General features: G+C 43.5%; 2 protein-coding genes and 1 pseudogene across 2 annotated transcripts in view; 1 reads left to right on the top strand and 2 right to left on the bottom strand.

Annotated features, from left to right (window-relative positions):
• The window catches only part of VIM (vimentin), a 482,853-nt gene that overhangs the window by 389,207 nt on the left and 74,987 nt on the right, over positions 1–18,659 (bottom strand). The window lies entirely within an intron of this gene.
• The window catches only part of ST8SIA6 (ST8 alpha-N-acetyl-neuraminide alpha-2,8-sialyltransferase 6), a 146,561-nt gene that overhangs the window by 115,579 nt on the left and 12,323 nt on the right, over positions 1–18,659 (top strand). The gene's annotated exons all lie outside the window — the stretch shown is intronic.
• Positions 17,717–18,659, bottom strand: part of LOC125920002 (sorting nexin-7-like) — a 1,457-nt pseudogene continuing 514 nt past the window's right edge.

The following is an 18,659-nucleotide window of genomic DNA, read 5'->3' as shown; positions in this document are numbered from 1 at the left end:
GTCCACCTTTTCGGAATCTCTCTCTAAGAACGTGGGAATCCTTGCTGGCGCATGGCAGGCACTCCAGGACTGGCTGTGGTTGGGTGCATTCTGTTTGCCTCATAGTTGCCCCTCCTGTGGACCATTGCAGTGACCTGCACCCTGGTCCTCATCCACCTTGCTGGTATCCTTCCCATCCATTCTCTGTGCAATGGCCGGATGGATTCTTCTGAATGGAAATTAGACAATGGTCTATGGTCACAACTGGCTTCTGCCACTCCCACCACTGCCCCAAACAATTTGGAATCTGCTGGTGGCTTTTTTTTTTATTTTATTGCTTTCAAAACAAACATTGAACGAACTCCCTCAAGGCCCTGTGCTGTGGGCCACTACCCACTTCTCCAGCCTCACTGCACGCCACACCTTTATTGTTCCACTGTTGTTGCTCTTTTTCTCCATCAAATGTACTCTATGTGCTCCAGCCATAGAGCCTTTATGGAGCGCCCTCCCTTCTGCCTCCCTGACCTCCCTGAGTGAATATGTGCTCATCTTTCAGATCCCAAATCAGTCATCCCTTCTTCGAGAAGGCCTTCCCTGAACAGCCTGATTAGGTCAGTGCTGCTGTCCGGTAATTGCAAATTTCTCCTTCAAAACACTGATTGCTAGTATGAATTTCCATTTTGTGTGGGTGATTACTTAATAGACTTGGCTAATCTGTCATCACGTATTTTATAAAGTGCAAAATAATGATCAGAGCATATTTTCATGGGGAGGAACCAAGAGTCTTTCTAGATGGTTCTAAAAATGGGTCAGGAACCAGGGGTTGGGAAGCACAGCCTGGTTTCTGAGCTCGAAAGCCCGGGCTCAGCCTTAGGTTGGCCCCACACATCTTATCATTGACCTTTCCTGTTTGTTTTCCATAGTCTTTCATTTCATTTTCACTTTGGTCTCCCCTATAAATGGCTGAGTCCCCGCTGGAATATCTTTTTTTTTTTTAGTTTATTTTTATTTATTTTGAGAGAGAGAGAGAGAGAGAAAGCAAGGGAGGAGCAGAGAGAGAGGGAGACAGAACGCCAAACAGGCTCCACACTGCCAGCACAGAGCCCGATGCAGGGCTTGGACTCAAAAACTGTGAGATCATGACCTGAGCTGAAACCAAGAGTCTTACCCTTAACTCACTGAGCCACCCAGGCGCCCCCCAATAGAAAATCTTGAAGGCACCTTTCACAGGAGGCCTTTGAGTAATTTATTTGTGACATCATCACTAACACTCTCTGGCTAAGCCACTTCTCCTGGGCAGTCTCTTGATTGGTAAGAGATAATACCTTCCTCAGGAAGTTTTTATGAATATTGCATATGTAAAACATTTAATACAGAGTTTGTTATATGTTAAAGTCTCAATACATGAGAGCTATTACTGTTTTCAGTTTAACATCATCTTTCTAGCTTACAATTAATATTTCACTATAAATAGTTTAAACTTTTGTCATTTGTCGTAAATATAGCACGTCTATGAGTTGCAACAAAGCTCTGATAGTTTCACTTCCGATCCTCTGCCTAGGGAAACATGTAAACATTTCTAAGCCTCAGTTTTGCTTTTGTGATGCATTTCATGCGGATTATCCCATGCCGTTTGATAAGGGCCAGCATTTCCTATTTAGTTTGTTCTATTTCAATGTTCTTTCATCTTTTCATTGATGGAAAGTAGGTCACACAGAGCAGGAGATACTAAGCTTCAACTTTCTAGGTTATAATCTTTCTGTGCATTATTTGCAATAGAAAAGGATGGACTTTTGTAGGCACAGCCTATGGCTTGCCTCCCTCTCTTTGGTAATGTGGTAGCATCCTCTCATGTCTAACCAGGAATGACTCTGCGTTGCCTGAAAATGAATCAGCCTGATGACAGGCAGAGCAAAGAGTTCCACATTCTGCCCTTTCTCCAGATGATTTAGCCCCCCATTGGGCCAGAATAAGGGCTGTCGACTCAGAGTAGGACTGGAGGATTTTATCTGTTGTATGACGCCTGGGGGCAGAGATTAAAAGTCAGGATGTGGAGGAAAGCCAAAAACAGCAAGAAAATAAGTATAGAGTTCCCAGAGGCCATGCAGAAACAGAAGCTGAGTTTGGGGCTGAAGCCAAAAGAGCAGAAGATAGTAGATTGCACAGAGAGCCACGAGTGCAGTCCTGGATGGGCACCTGAGATGTGGATTGGCCTTCGGTGGCTTTCTAGGAGCACTTAGGGCTCATTTGTGCATTTGAATCAGGCTCATTAAATGGCTGTGGGCTGAACCGGCCTCTTACCTGTCCTTCTAACAATCCAGGACTGGAGACTCCCATCCTTAGCCCAGAAGGAGCCCTTTGTGGTACGCGCGTGCGTCACTTTTCACTGAATCATACAATTAGGTTTTGGCTTAGTAAGTTAAAAATTATGAAATAATGAGACCTTTTTAGGAAAGAAAGTGGTGTGAACCTAATATACTGAACACACTTCCTCAGGAGATGCTTCACAGAATAACATGTTAGTGCACTTATGCGTAAGATTGAGTCCCATTATCATGATACAACTCTGTTTTCACAGGGTTCAGAAAATTAATTCAGGATCTTAAATATGTTGCCAGACAATATCTGAAACAAACAAAAAGGTTTCTTACTCTCCCTTTTTCTCCCCTTCAAAATATCTGACCAAGTGGCAGTATAAATTCTGTCAATAAAGGTTTCGTATAAATGAGTCCTTGACATTCTCTTCATGCATGGCACATGAAGGGCAGTGACCTGGATTTTTTGTCTTTTTTTTTAGTTTTTGGTCTGCAGAGTAAAATATATTCAGAAATCTGAACATTCATCTTAGCAGTTGATTTCGTATTTTTAGAACTTGTGTTTTCCACACTTACGTAATTTGCAATTGACTTTAAACCTAATAATTTTAAAAAGGCAGGGGACAGTCATGCGACCCGGAGCAGAAGCAGGGGCCTGGAAGGGGGCAGTCAGGCCACAGCTTTGCCCTCATGCAGAAGGGCATCTGAAGCCAGCCAGGTGCTTGAATGTCTCTCCTCCTTTCGGAGACTTCTCAGCCCTGCTTTTTCACAATCTAACTTCTAGATTTATTCCTCCAGTTCTCCCGCGGCAGCATGATTCCATTTCCCCTTAATGAGCCAGGCTTTGTATGACTAGAACCGATCAAAGGTCACCACTTTGTTATGAAAAGGCCAGTGCCCTCCCTGAGTCAGGGAAGCCACGCCCCTTCTCCCGGTGGCCTGTGTCAGAAACCCTTGACACTTGTCCTTCAGTCCATTTCCAGGCAACCACAAAACTGTAACAACTTCACATCCCAAGTGTGTTTCAAACTGATCTGCTTTCCTCTGTTCTCTATCCCTACTCTGATCTGAGTCATTGAGATGGTTACTTTTCTGTGTCCCCTTGCCTCGGCTTTAGTGTCCAGCTCCTTCATCAAATGCTAATCTAGGTGTTTCTGTGAAGGTACTTTATCCGTGGGGTTGACATCTACCATCAGTTGACTTTAGGTAAAGGAGATTACCCTCCATCAGGTGGGCAGACCTGACTCAATCAGTTGATATCCTTAAGGGCAAAAACAGGTTTCCCAGAAAAGAAATTCTGCTTCAAGACTGCAACATCAACTCTTGCCTGAATGGCTAGCCTGGCTCCTGCCCTACAGATTTTTCGACTGGCCAGCCCCACAATTGTGTGGGCCAATCCCTGAAAATAAGCTTCTTTAGATAGATACATAGATAGATAGATAGCTACATCCATCCATACATACACTGATAGACTACTGCTTCTGTTTCTTGGGAGAGCCCTAACTGATATAGCTGCTCTAATTATCTTTTAACTATTGCCTAGTTGTCTCCTTACTGGTGTTCTGGTTATCTGTTGTTGCTCTAGAATTTGTTGGATCGTCCCAGTGGCTGGAAACAATGACTTTGGAGCCTCTCCCGTATCTTCTAGTGTCACTGTCTTACCCAAGGCCCAAGCACCTTGCCCTTTCCTGTAGAAGAAAGCCAGATTGTTTACCTTGCCTTGCTGCTAAGATTTTTCATGATATAGTTCTGCAGTGTTCCCACCTTGTACCGTGTCTCCCCAGCCAGATGGAATTTCTTGCAGCATTTTGCATGTTCTATGCTCTTTCTCTCCTCTGGGCTCTCACACTCCCCGTTTGCGCTTTCCCAAACAGCCTTGGCCCCTCCGTTTCTTTCTCTTGCCTTGCCGACTTCTGGTCATCTTTTGGCTTTTCACTTAAGCCTTGCTTCTTCAGGAGTGCTGAGCCCTGGCACCCCGGGTTGGGATTGGATACCTTCCTATGGGCTCCTGTTCAAGGGCTGGCCCAGGTCCTTGGGTTTGTGAGCATATGGAATCAGACTCCATTAAACTCGCTTTTACTTTGTGTTATTATTGAACCAGCAAAACATCAACACAAGATTAAGGATTCAAGTAAGTGGATTATTTATTCCGCTCGGAGCAGCACCGAAAGTTTCTGTGGTTTATGTAGCCCTTGGGGGGTGAAGAAGGAGCCCAGACCTTAGTTGGTGCACTCCGTACGTCACAGTGACATCATGTCAGTCTCAAAGGTCTGCCCTGTTGTCACAAAAGGAAGTTCCCACTGGGCTGCAGTGTTACCCTTCCAGGCTCTTCTGCATCAGGGGTATGCAGCCGGCCTGGCCTGGCCTAGCCCAGCCACTCACCTCTGCTCCCCCACCGCGGTGTAGGGCCGATGGTGTGATGTTCTAATTGTCTGCTGTCGTCTCTCTCCCATCGGACCGCATGCTCTCCTTTGGCATTCATTCTTTTTTTAAAAATTATATCCTGGGATGCCTGGGTGGCTCACCGGTTAAGCATCTGACTCTTGGTTTTGGCTCAGGTCATGATCTCACGGTTGGTGAGTTTGAGCCCTGCATCAGGCTCAGTGCTGACAGCATGGAGCCTTCTCGGGATATTCTCTCTCTCTCTCTCTCTCTCTTTCAAAATAAATAAATAAACTTAAAAATTTTTTTAAATGATATCCCTGGTACAGAGAATAGCACTGTGAGCTTCATTTGCTCACTAAATACACACACAGATGAGTGAATAATTGAGTTTACCCTGAATACTGTCCCATGTCACTAAACTTGATTCGTGACTCTACTCTCTTAGTGCTCACTGTTCATGGTTGTTCTTCTCAGTGTCAGACCCTATCTTTGGGTTAGGAGCTCTGCCTTCACTCCCAGCCCCGAGAAAACTCCTGCCTGGACAAGAATCTTCAGCCGTGGCCTTGACTCTGTAAATGAATGCCAGTTCCCACCTCTCAGCCTTTTAACCTGTATCCGTCTGGTTTGGCCCCCAAGGGATGGATTTGGATACTGTTTTACTCTCTTATGCATGTAATCATGAAGATTCAGCAGTTTGCATACTTAATCACACTTTACAAAATGTCTCAAGAGCAGGTATTTTCCCATGATGGTCAGAGCCTTTATCTACAGGTCTTATGTCAGGGACTCTTCTCCCTCTGTGGGTCTCTGATTTGTGTGGCGTAAGGCAACATTTAGAGCAAGTGTAGAGCAGTGGGTAAGAGCACACAGGTGTTGACTGGGGTTTAAATCGGAGTCCTGGTTGTGTGGCCTCAGACAAGAAACTTAGCCTGTCTGTCTCGGCTTCTGCATCTGGAAATTGGGGATCACGTGAATGTTTGCATTTCTCTCTCTGATGGGTCTCTCTGTCCTGGTCGTGTGTGTGTGTGTGTGTGTGTGTGTGTGTGTGTGTGTGAGAGAGAGAGAGAGAGAGAGAGAGAGAGAGACGGTCTCCTGCCTCTGTCTTCGTCCCCTCTGCTTTTCACAGAGTTTTCTTCCTCTCTGTGTCACTTTTATGTCTGTTTTTATTTTCTTGGTTTCCCCGCAGTTTTGCTTTGTTCTTTCTTTCTCGTCTTTCTCCTTTCCTCTGCAGCTAGGCCTCATGTAAAAACTCAAAGCTGAAAAATATTTTCTGGATTAATTAAATCGTTTCCTATTCTTCAAAAATTTAGAAGCTTGGGAATAAAGGAATTCCCCTGGGGAACATCTAGTGTCCTGGAAAATCTGGAGAAGCACCCTGTCGTGCAGCCATTATCTTCTGTTTTTGTTTTTGTTTTTGCTTTTTTAAAAGAGTTTCAACTTTGCAGAGTTATAAGTTTATTTTGTTTCAGTGCTTTTAACTGTCTGGGTTCAATTCCCCGGGGAGAAATGTCTTTCTAGGAACTTGATTTTATTTCCAGTGTTTGGAATTGGATGGGTTTAAATCTTTAATCTCCCAGTTACTAGCTGTGATTCCTTCAGGGAATTAATTTTTCTGAGGTTGTTTCCTCAATTATAAAATGAAAATAAGAATGTCTACTTCAAAAGAATATTATGGGGATTAAATGTCATGTATAAAACACATTTACTTTGTTACTGGCATCAGGACAGCCATATACATAAACAGAATAGAATAGAAATAAACCTCCCGTATATGGCCAATTCATTTTTGCTAAGACCATTCAATGGAGAAAGGACAGTCTGTTCAAACAATGGTGCAGAAAATAACCACACGCATAGAATAAAGTTGGACCCCTTCCTCACGTGATATGCAAGAATTAACACAAAATGGATCAAAGACCTCAACTTAAGGACAAAAACTATAACACTCTTAGAAGAAAACATTGGGGAAAATTTTCGTGACGTTGAGTTTGGCAGTAATTTCTGGTGGAGCCATCATCTTCTCTCCTGGCCACCTTTGTCTGTCTCTCACCCGTGTTTTTTCATCCATTAAATAGATCTCACATCTTCCCCCACCCCTGCCCTTTCACCCTGGAATCACTTGCTTAGTGGAGGCCCTTTTAATCTTTAGTTACGTAAACTCTAGTCATAGACCCCCAATGGGCCTTCCTGTCCGGCCTCCCACCCCTGTTGTCCATGCTCACAAACACAAGACCATTCACTCATTGAACAAATATTTCTCCTGTGTCTCCTGTGTGCTGAGCACTGTACTAACCCCTTCACACAATATTCCCTGTTCCCCCCGCTTATCTGCAGTGCCCTTCCTCCGCTTCTTATCATAGCCTCATCTCGTGTCAACCTGTATGATCCTGAAATGACAGTGAAATACCAGTTACATTTTATGTCTGTCTCTCCTAATGTACGTAAGGTCCCAGAGGCCAGGGCCTATCCATACTTGACTCGTATTTGCGCTGAGTTGTAAGGTGTGATCCTCAGGACCGTCCTCTGATGAGAGCCCAGCGAATATGTGCTCAATTGTTCTGTGTATGGGTCCTAATTCTGGATCTTACACTCGCACAAGGTAAATCTAATTCCTTCTGGATATACGTACATATAATATTTGCAGGCAGCTGTTAATTCCCCCCTGCATCTGTCCTTCTCCAATCTGGACGTTGTTAGTTTGTCTTGTTTTGTTTTGCTTTCAACCTGTCACGAATTTCAGTTCTTCCACCAGCAGACCTGCTGCCTCCAGACAGGGGCCCTGGCTTCTCAATGTGCTTTTGAAAGCAGAGTTTACACAACAGACCCAAGCACACGGAGTGTCGCCTGAGCATGACAGAGGACGGTGCATCTCTCCCCACTTTGTGTGGCCTCTGTTCCTTCAATTATGTGGTTCACATCACATTTGAATTTTAGTAAGCCACTACATGCTGCTGTTATCACGAGTCCATTTAAAACCTGATTGGAAATCTTATTCATTCCTCAAAGCCTCCGTGCCAGGGATGACTTATTCTCAACCTCTCATACCAAAGCCTTCTTTCTTTTTTCAAGTTTATTTATTGATTTTGAGTAACAGAGAGTGCTGAAGGGGCAGAGAGAGGAGAGAGAGAGTCCCAGCAGGCTCAGCACCGTCGGCGCGGAGTCCGAGGCAGGGCTTGAACTCACGAACCGTGAATTAGTGACCTGAGTCAAAATCGAGAGTTGGATGCTTAACCGACTGAGCCACCCAGGCACTCCAGTTCCAAATTATTCTTTCTCTTCCACCTTCCCCATGCCCCCACACCACAGTGCTGCACACACAGGCTCACACACAAACTCCCTGACTCACACAGAGCCCAGTTGCGGCCATGAGAGTGTGACGAGGTGCGTGGAGACGGGGCCGGGATGTCACGTCATGTGATACCGATAGTTACAGGATACAAAAGGCCCTTTGAGCCCACAGCGCTCTCTTACTTTTTTTGACAGTGGCTTCCAATTATGAACTGGAGGGTTCTAGAAAAATCTATTAGAGTGTAAGATACGGTGGTTCAAACTAGCACACTTTACTTACTTAATGTCCCCCAATTCCTTTTTAGGGAGCATTGCACATCATGGTACTTTGTAGGGCATTGGCTGAGAGGGGCTTTATAGTAAGGGTTTTTGAGTTCTGGGTTTGAATCTCGGCCTTACCCTTTACTGTTCTACAGTTTCTGGGGAGGAAAAGGATTTTCCTCTCCCCTTCTGAGTTCTTGGCTGAAACCCCTGTAACGAAAGAGAAATGAGTGAGAAAAACAAATAGAACATTATGGACATGTAGACCCAGTGGGTGACACCCGCGGAAAGATGAGTGTCTCCCCGAGGGGACTTCGAATTCAGGCTGAGATCCCATCCTCATGGGGAAGGAGCAGGGGCACGTAGGCCTCTTAGGGGAGAGTCCGTGGGTTTTAGGAAAGATGAGGGTTCTTAGGAGACCGGTTGGGAGGTGTGATAGTTTACGACAGAGTCTGCGTGTGATGTCTCGTTTCCTCTCCTGCGATAAGGACCCATCTTCCCTCGTTGGTGGAACTACTGAGCAGGGGATTTATGACTATTAAGCTCCTTTAGGCAGATAAGGGGAATTCAAAGAAAACTTCCTGCATTTGCTGCTTTTCAACTGCCTGCAGCTCAAAATAACGTAGCAACGCCACGTATTTGAGGGCGGGTGTCATAAACATCTACCCTTCCCATGCATCCTTGAAAACCTGTTTATTTTCTTCCTTACTAGATCGAAAATACCATTAAGACAGAGGCAGTGCTGGGTTTATTCATTCATGTGTAGACAGGGCATCTCCCAGTGCTCAGTAACTACCCCCGTGCTAAGTACGTATGAATGAATACGTGATGTGTGACCTCCTCACCTCTGACAAGCCTGGGTCGTCCTCCACTGTAAAATAAATGGCAACTCTACCTAGTTTGTAGGGTTATTGTGGGGCTTAGTGAGATAATATATGTGAAATATTTAGCATATAGTCAGAGTGCGCTAAGTGTTTGATATTTTTGTTAGTGGTCAATCAACGAATTATAGAATGTAGAGTAGACATAGAAGAAAGACCAAAAAAGAAAAAAGCGGGGGGCGGGGAACATCACGAGGAAAGAGGCAGTGAGTTGGTGTATTGCTTAGCCCAAGCATGTGGTGGTTTTGGTGACAGAAAAGAAATGTGACTGTTTTGGACCTGATTAGGATGATTAGGTTGTACAAGCGCTTAAGTTTTAAAGCTCCCTTTCCTCGGATCCTCGTTAGAGTCTTCGAGAATGGATCTCAGAGGAAGGGTGCTATTTATTAACACTCGGCAAGTGCCTGTACCCTCTGCCTCACCCTGACCGTCCCACATCTTATTAAGGAGTTTGGGGGAGTTTGATAGAAGAGATGCCTGTGAGCTCCAAGCTGGGGCGGTCAGGTCGTTAGTATTCACAAGTGTATTCCACAGCCCGTCACGCTCTAAGCCTGAGGCGCTCATCAACATTTCATGGAAATCCAGGAAGCATCCCGTTTAGAACCGAAGGAGCATTCTGACCTGAGACCTAAAACGGATAGGAAAAACAAAACAAAACAAAATAAACAAAACAAAAACAAAGGAAACACTCAGCCCCAGCAGTGTAAAAGGAAAAGGAATTTCTGCGGTTCTAAGAAAGATCCCCTTCTCAGAAGGGTATCTCCTGGACCAGACGTGATACGGAGATGACGTGCACATTTTCTGGACTCCGTCGTTTTAGGTTTAGGCTACAGGGGTTAAGCCCGATTCTTTCGGGACCAACCTGCTTCTTGAGAAGTAAGCACGTGGGAAAGTATGTAAATTCTTTTCAGTTCTGGAACTCCATTTGGTTCTTTCCTGGGCATGGAGGGGAGTAATCTTTGCGCTTTTTTTTCCCCCTTTTATTTATTTATTTTTGAGGGGGAGGGCAGAGACAGAGAGACAGAGTCTCAGGCAGGCTCCACACTCAGCACAGAGCCTGACGTGGGGCTTGATCCTACCAGCTGTGAGAGCACGATCTGAGCTGAAACCAAGAGTCTGTCGCTTAACGACTGAGCCAACCAGGTGCCCCTAATCTTTGCTTTTTGAAACTGGAGTGTATAGAGGAAGTTGTCTGAAGGTATGAAACAGCAAGCATTAGACCATCATCAAGCTGGGGGTTTCTTCTCCCTTTGACACAGGGAAGCACGTTGGCTGGACCGCTTTAACCTTGATTCCCTGCGGGACCCTGTATGTCATGTAAAACAAGAGCCTTGAATATCTCAGTTGTATATAGGATTGGAGTATTTATATGTAAACTTCTTGCCACCTTTGAGTTGTGAATGGGCAAGTTTTCAGTGAGGCGTTACCAACATTATTTGGGGGAATCATTATGTTGTGGTGGTGCCATTATGGAAAGCGTCCTGAAGGAAGAAACTCCCAATGAGATTATTACCCCCCACCTCCCACCCCCAATTATAACATACTCTAGCGTAAACTGCAGAGAATTGAATGTCAGAGGAGACTTGGGTCGGGGTCATTTATAAGCTGGGTGCCTCGGTCAAGTCATTTAACCTCTCTCAACTCCAGTTTTCTCATCTCTGAAATGAGAATAATCTTTTCTGTTTCCCTGGTTGTCACGGGAATCAGATGACATAAGTGGATGTGAAAATGCTCTGGAAAGTCTAGGGTGCTTTCCAAGTGTGTGGTTTGTGCGTGCTCGTCTTGTTGGACATTTACTATTGTGGAATGTGAAACCATACAGTTTGGACAATCTAGGTGTCATGGTAAAGATCATATTTTCTAGCATCTTAGTCAGTTTGGGCTGTTATAACAAAGTTCCATAGACTAGGTGGCTAATAAACAGCAGGCATGGATTTCTCACCGTTCTGGAGGCTAAAAAGTCTGAGATCAGGGCCAGCATGGTCGAGTTCTGGTAAGGACCCTCTTCGAGGTTGCAGACTGAGCCTTCTCGTTGTGCTTCATGTGGCGGAGAGCAGAGAGGGGAAGCAGGTTCTCTGAGGACTCTCTGACAGCACTAATCCATCATTAGGGCTTCACCCTTGTGACCTCACTTAATCCTAATCACCTCCCACAAGCCCCACCTTCTAACACCATCATGTGGCGGGTAGGATGTCTATGGGAGGACACAGATGTTTTGTCCATGATGTATTAAGCACAGTCCCCCCAAATTCATGTCCTTCTCATATGCAAAATGCATCCATTCCATCCCAACAGCTCCCAAAGTCTTAACTGGTCCCAGCATCAACTCTGAAGTCCAAAGTCTCATCTAAATATCCCCTAAATCAGATAGGAGTGAGCTCGAGGTACAGTTAATCCTGAAGCAGAATTCCTCTCCAGTTGTGTCAAACCAGACAAGGCATGTGCTTCAAAATAACCCTGGTGGGACAGGCATAGGATAGACATTCCCATTTCAAAAGGGGAAACTAGGAAAGGAGAGAATGACAGGTCCCAAGCAGGTACAGCACTTAGCAAGACAAACTTCCTGAACTCTCGGGCTCTGCCCTCCAGGCCCACTGGGTTGGGGTCCTGTCCCCAAGTTCTGCAGGCAAGGATGGGTCCCCAAGTGGCCCCACCTGCACAGCTTTGAGCAGAGGCTGTCTGGCCTGTCAAAGGCATATCTCCCTTCTTGAACCAAGGATGCACCCCTGATAGCCTGAATCAATGTTGGGGTCATTCTTCCCTGATCTTGAAGAATAGTGCGTGTTTGCAGCCAGGTGGCTCTGTGGTCCCATCCTATTAATTCTCACTCTGACAGCCTTCCTTTGCTCCTTGTTGTGTCCCTCTTCTTCAGTTCAAACCAGTAGTCTTCCTGCTGGGTGGTTGATTAGGTCTGGTTCACACCCATATTAATCTCCTTATCAAACAGATTCTTGACCACCCTCTTAGTGCTCTCTCCTGAACATGCTTTCTCATTTTGTTGCAATGTGGATAGCCTGAGATTTTTCCAGATCTATAAGTCCCGCTTCTCCCTTGGTGAGTAGTTTGGTCTTCCGGTCATCTCTCTCTTCTTGCATGTTGTGATAAGCAGTCAAGAGGAACTAAGCTACTCCCTCAATATTTTGCTTAGAAATCTCCTCAGTTAAATATCCAGTTTGAGCACCTACCTTCCACAAAACTCTAGAGCCAAAACACAATTCAAAACCAAGTTCTTTGCCACATTGTAACAAGGATCACCTCTTCTCCATTGTCCTCTGATAATAACATGTCCCTCATTTCCATCTGAGACCTCATCAGAACAGCCGTTAGGTAGCATCCACGTATCTTCCAGTATTCTGCTTCTTACTCTGTAAGAAGATGGAATCGTTCTCTACAGAGCTCCTCTTTTCTTCCTGAGTTCTTAACAGAAACACCTTTAAAATTCTGTTCGTGGAAGTCTAGGCCTTTTCTAGCATGTGCCTAAAAACTCCTCCCATCATCCAGTACAAAAGCCACTTGTACATTTTTTGGTACATATTTGTCACAGGAGCAGCCCACTTCTTTGTACTTGTATCTGTATTGGGGCTTTCTAGAGGAACAGAGTCAGTAGGATATATCTAGATAGATAGAGATGTATTTTGAGGGATTGGCTCACACAGTTATGGAGGCTGAGAAGTCTCATTATCTGCCATCTCCAAGTTGGAGACACAGGAAAGCCAGTGGGAACCAAAACTGAAGGCCTGGAAGAAAAAGAAGCCGATGGTGAAGGTTCTAGTCTCAGTTTCAAGACCTAAGAAGTGGGGGAGAGGGTGCGGGGGTATGAGTTCTCATCTTGAGTCTGAAGGTCTGAGAACCAGGAGCACCGATGTCTGATGACAGGAGATGATGGACACCGATGTCTGATGACAAGAGAAGACGGACACCCATGTCTGATGACAGGAGAAGATGGGCAGCCCAGCTCACGCAGGGAGCAGATTTGCCTTCTTCCATCTTTTGTTGTACTCGGGCCATCAGCAGACTGGACGACGCCCAGCTGCACTGGGCAGGGAGGGCAGTCTTCTTTACTCAGTCCAGCACTTCAGATGCTCATCTCTTCTGGACACACCCTCACAGACGGACCCAGAAATAGTGTTTTATCCGTATCTGGGCATTGCCTTGGCCCAAACTCGCACATCAAGTTAACCATCATGTGTGGGTAATACCAACAGTGTCCATGTTTTAAATGTTTCCTGCTCTTTTTATACAAGAAGGGAAAATTGTTCATTATTGTGAACATACCTAGCTGACTTTAGAGTCTCCAGAGACCAGAAGTGACTCTGTTTAGGAATGATGGGAAATGGGATAGCAGAGATAAAATTCCATTTTTTTCTTTTTGCTCTAAGTACCTCAACTTTATACTGACACTGGCTACCACAGGGGTCTCTACTGCATGGATGAGCTGGGAAGTGACAGCATGCATTTATAATTCTGCCACTGAATATAAAGCCTTACAAAGTCCCATTGGCCAGCGAAGACAAGCTTCACAAATGAAATTTGAGATAATTATTCTGATATTTTTCCTGGGAGGTTATTATGCGGTGTTTCACATTGATTTTTGATATTTTTTTTTTACCTGCAAAGGCACTAGCTAAACCAATTCTGGCATATCCATACAGTGGAATAGTACTCCAGCAATGAAAAAGAACAAGCTAGTGATACACACAGCCATGTAGATGGGTTGTAAAAGCATTTATATACTGAGAGAAGGAAGTCTTACGCAAAAGCATATGCACTATGTGATTCTGTTTATATGGATTCTAGAACAGGCAAACTAATCTTTTTCTTTTTTTTTTTTTAATGTTATTTTTCAGAGAGAGAGAGAGAGAGAGAGAGAGCAGGGAAGGGGCAGAGAGAGAGGGAGACACAGAATCCAAAGCAGGCTCCGGGCTCTGAGCTGTCAGCATCGAGCTCGATGCAGGGCTTGAACTCAGAAACTGTGAGATCATGACCTGAGCCAAAGTTGGATGCTCAACCGACTGCACCATCCAGGCGCCCCAGCAAACCAATCTTTGGCAAAAACTCTAATGACAAAAGTGCTTACCTGGAGGTGGGTAAGGGCTAGAGACAGGTTGGGAAGGGATATGAGGGAATTCTCTAGGGTGTAGATAAGAGTCTGTATTTTGATAGGGGTTGGGTTACAGGGGTGTGTACATTTTTCAAAACTCATCAAATGTGCTTATGATTTTATTGTATGTAAAATTTACCCACAAATGTAAACAAAATAATGATATAAGTGTTGAGATCTTTAACAGTGAAGTGTACCGATATCTGTATTTGACTTTGAATTGTAATAACTATAACAAAAATGGATTGATGAATACACAATAATAACGCAATAAGGCAAATGCAAAAGTGAATTATAGAATCTAGCTGGTAGTTACTCAGGTACTTCTTGGCCAATTCTTTGCGTTTTCCTATAGGTTTGAAAATTTTATAATACAATGTTAAAAATGCAATTTCAGAAAAAAAACCTACTAATATAAGAAAACACAAAGCATGCAGTGGTTAGTGTTTTTTGGTGATACAATATTCTTTTTTTTTAAATGTTTTATTTTATTTTTGAAGGAGAGGGAGACAAGGTGTGAATGGGCGAGGGGCAGAGAGAGAGGGAGATACAGAATCCTAAATGGGCTTCAGGCTCTGAGCTGTCAGCACAGAGCCTGACGTGAGGCTTGAACTCACAAACTGAGAGATCATGACCTGAGCTGAAGTCAGACGCTTAACCTACTGAGCCACCCAGGCGCCCCTACAATATTCTTTTAAGCACTGAATATCCTTAGAGAAGTTTAGCTACTTGTTAAAGGTAAATGAGAATTTATTCTACTGTCTTTGCTCAAAATGCTGCATAAAAGAGACATTTAAAATATTAAACAGATAAGAATGTTGATTTCACAATACGAATTGTTATGAAGTTAAATTTATAATTAAAAACTACTTAAGATCATGTTTTTGACTACATATCCTTCCATTTTTAATTTTTCTTTTTGTCAGTCTCCATGAACTATCTTTAAGACATGATAGGTTCTGAAATCCAAAGAGGGATAAGCCGGTGATAGAATTCGATTAAGAGGAATGTACTAGTTAAATGATATAGATGAACTGATAAGTATTGTTGAAAATATTGATTTTAGGGTACAAATCATATCACAGCACTGACTTTTTATACCCTGAGAATTACTGAAATTCAGAAAGACTGGAATATAATTCAACATGATCGTGACAGATTAGAGCATTGTATTTTTTCAGAAGGACAAAATTCAATAGGAACACGTACAAAAATATACCGTTCCAGACCAAAAACCAACCAATGGGGAAGGACCAGTTATGAATCTAGGGTGTCAGCAGCGACCACAGTCAGCCCTTTTCACTGAATATTGACTGTCCTTGTGCTAGGATTGAATTCAGCTTTGTTATATATATTTTTCCTTTTCCAATTTTTTATTTAAATTCTAGTTAACATGTAGTATAATATTAGTTTCAGTAGTAGGGTTTTGTGACTCATCACTTATATATAACACCCAGTGCTCACCACAAGTGCCCTCTGTAATCCCCATCACCCATTTACCCCATCCCCTGCCCACCTCCTGTCCGGCAACCCTCAGTTTGTTCTCTGTCTTTTTTTTTTTAATTTTTTTTTTTCTTTTCTTTTTTTCTTTTTTTTCAACGTTTTTTTTTTTTTATTTATTTTTGGGACAGAGAGAGACAGAGCATGAACACGGGAGGGGCAGAGAGAGAGGGAGACACAGAATCGGAAACAGGCTCCAGGCTCCGAGCCATCAGCCCAGAGCCTGACGCGGGGCTCGAACTCACAGACCGCGAGATCGTGACCTGGCTGAAGTCGGACGCTTAACCGACTGCGCCACCCAGGCGCCCCTGTTCTCTGTCTTAAGAGCCTGTTTGATACATATTTTTAAGTAATATGGAGAAATAAGTAAAGATTTAAAGAGGAACAAGATGACTAAAATAATGAAAAACTGGTCCTAGGAGGAAAATCTGAGAGAAAAGAGAAACTTCTCTGAAGGCTTCAAGATTGAAAAGGTTCAAGTTCTGCTTGATTTATTACCATTTTCAATTACATGAAGTGTTTTTACGGAGAGATCCTATGAAAACTAACAAGGGAAATGGATTGAAGTTAAGAGATAGTGGAGTTGTGCAAATGGGAGAATCCCTGGACCTCAAGGTTGATCAGACTCTGGAATAATTACCAGGTGATGCTGTGGACCCTGCATCCCTAGAAAATGATGGAAGCAAAATAGAAACTCTGAGTGGATCTAGATTGACCTGCCAGAGGTCAGGGGAAAACTCAGATGATCCGTGAAAGGACCTGACTGGGCCTACGTTCTATTAATAATGTTTCACTCCATGTAGGAGTTGTAAACACAGCTTGGTATTAAATTACATTTTTCTTGGGGTGCCTGAGTGGCTCAGTTGGTTACGCATCCAACTTCAGCTCAGGACATGTTCGCACAGTCTGTGGGTTTGAGCCCCGCGTCGGGCTCTGTGCTGACAGCTCGGAGCCTGGAGCCTGCTTAGGATTCTGTGTCTCCCTCTCTCTCAGCCCCTCCCCTGCTTGCACACACACACTCTCTCTTTCTCTCTCTCAAAAATAAATAAATACTGGGGCGCCTGGGTGGCTCAGTCGGTTAAGCATCTGACTTCAGCTCAGGTCATGATCTCACGGTTCGTGAGTTCGAGCCCCGCGTCAGGCTCTGTGCTGACAGCTCAGAGCCTGGAGCCTGCTTCGGATTCTGTGTCTCCCTCTCTCTCTGCCCCTCCCCAGCTCATGCTCTGTCTCTCTTTGTCTCTGTCTCTCAAAAATGAATAAACATTAAAAAAAATTTTTTAAACATAAATTACATTTTTCTAGGCTTTCTATAAGGACTGGCAACTTTAAGTTCACTTAGAAAGTCACTGTTACTTTACAACAGCGTGACTGTGGATAGCAATACTAAATTGTATGCTAGAAATTTGCCAAAGGAGTAAATCTTAACTGTTCTCACCACAAAACAAGGCTGAGGGGGGAAGACAGCCATGTGAGGTGATGGGTAGGTAAGTTAGCTCGATTGTGGTGGGGACTGTCCCACAATGTACAAACATGTCAAAACATGAAGTCGTACACCTTGAATATAAATACTTTGTGCTTGTGAATTAAACCACTGAAGCCAGAAACAAATCACTGTGTTGAATGATTCTTCCTTTCATTGGGCTTGTTTCCTAGTAAATGACTACATGTTGCTTTGGTGACTGTAACACTGTTCTTAATGTACCTTCTGTACCTTATAATTACTATGAAATAACTACAGTGCATCCTGTCATTTTCTCTTCAATGTTACAACGTGATCCTTAGGCGTACATTTGTTTTTTTGTTTTGTTTTGTTTTGTTTTGTTTTATATTAAACTTTTTATTAAAACTGAGTCTTCATGATATATTTAAAAGGACATGTTCCACAAACAAATATTTGGACAAAAAATTTTCTATATATAATTATTGGCACATAAATTTAAAATAAAAACTAAGCTAAATATTTATATATATATTCATGTATATATATTCGTGTGTGTGTGTATACACACACACACACACACACACACACACGAGTGTATCCAATTCATGTCAATGATCTGGAATACCTGAGTTTCAAGCTGTTGGTTTTCCAGATAGTGCTAAATGTTTTTCACCCACTTTATAAAGGACACAGTCCATCCAGAAAGAGTAACTTTGGTTAATAGATGCTGTCTCCCAAAGATAGCACAGAAGTCCTCAGTGGGATTCAGGTTTATCTTCAGAGGTTTCTTCCAAGTGGAGGTCAGTCTGTGATGCAAGGAAGGATTCCCGTGTAGCAAGGCACTGTTCATAGTACTGGATATTCTCCTCAGTCATATCTATAAATGCTGACTTGATATCATTTTGCATATTATGTCTCCATTTTCCCAGTCTGCTTTCAGGGCGTTATTAGCGCATTCCACTTTATCTTCAAGTTTTCCAGTCTCTTCTGTAAGCAGATCAGTATCTGCCTTTTTATAGGTCAAAGCTTCCTCTCTGGATCCGCTTCTGCTTGTATTTGGTCTCTCCTTTTCATAACACCCATTAACATTTCACTATAAAGTACATACTCATGTACTACAGGAAGCAGGGCCTCTGAGAGTCCAGACATCCATTTTTCAGTGGCCTTACAGCATTTGTCAACGCAGCTGGCAATCCCTTTTAGAGTATCAACCAGATCTTCTTCTGACGCCGACCACAGAATATGAATTGGGCCATATTCTTTCATTTCATCAGAACATTCCCTTTCTTCCTTGTAAATTCTCTGAGATATTTTGTCTATCAAATTTATTTTCCGGCTAAAAACTTCAACAAAGTTATTCATTTCCGTGAACTCTTCTGGGCGGCTTTTTACTCCTCTCATTGCAGTGCAACAGCTCTGTCTGCCCCATCCTGCTGAGTAATCCAAGCCCTTGCTTCTTGTGAGAAGAGAGCTCCCAAGCTGGTGCAGTAAGAAATACTTTGAAGTCT

Source organism: Panthera uncia, chromosome B4 (genome assembly GCF_023721935.1).
Source record: "Panthera uncia isolate 11264 chromosome B4, Puncia_PCG_1.0, whole genome shotgun sequence".
Classification (NCBI taxonomy): domain Eukaryota; kingdom Metazoa; phylum Chordata; class Mammalia; order Carnivora; family Felidae; genus Panthera; species Panthera uncia.
Note: the sequence above shows the minus strand (reverse complement) of the source record. Positions and strands in the feature narration are given on the sequence as shown.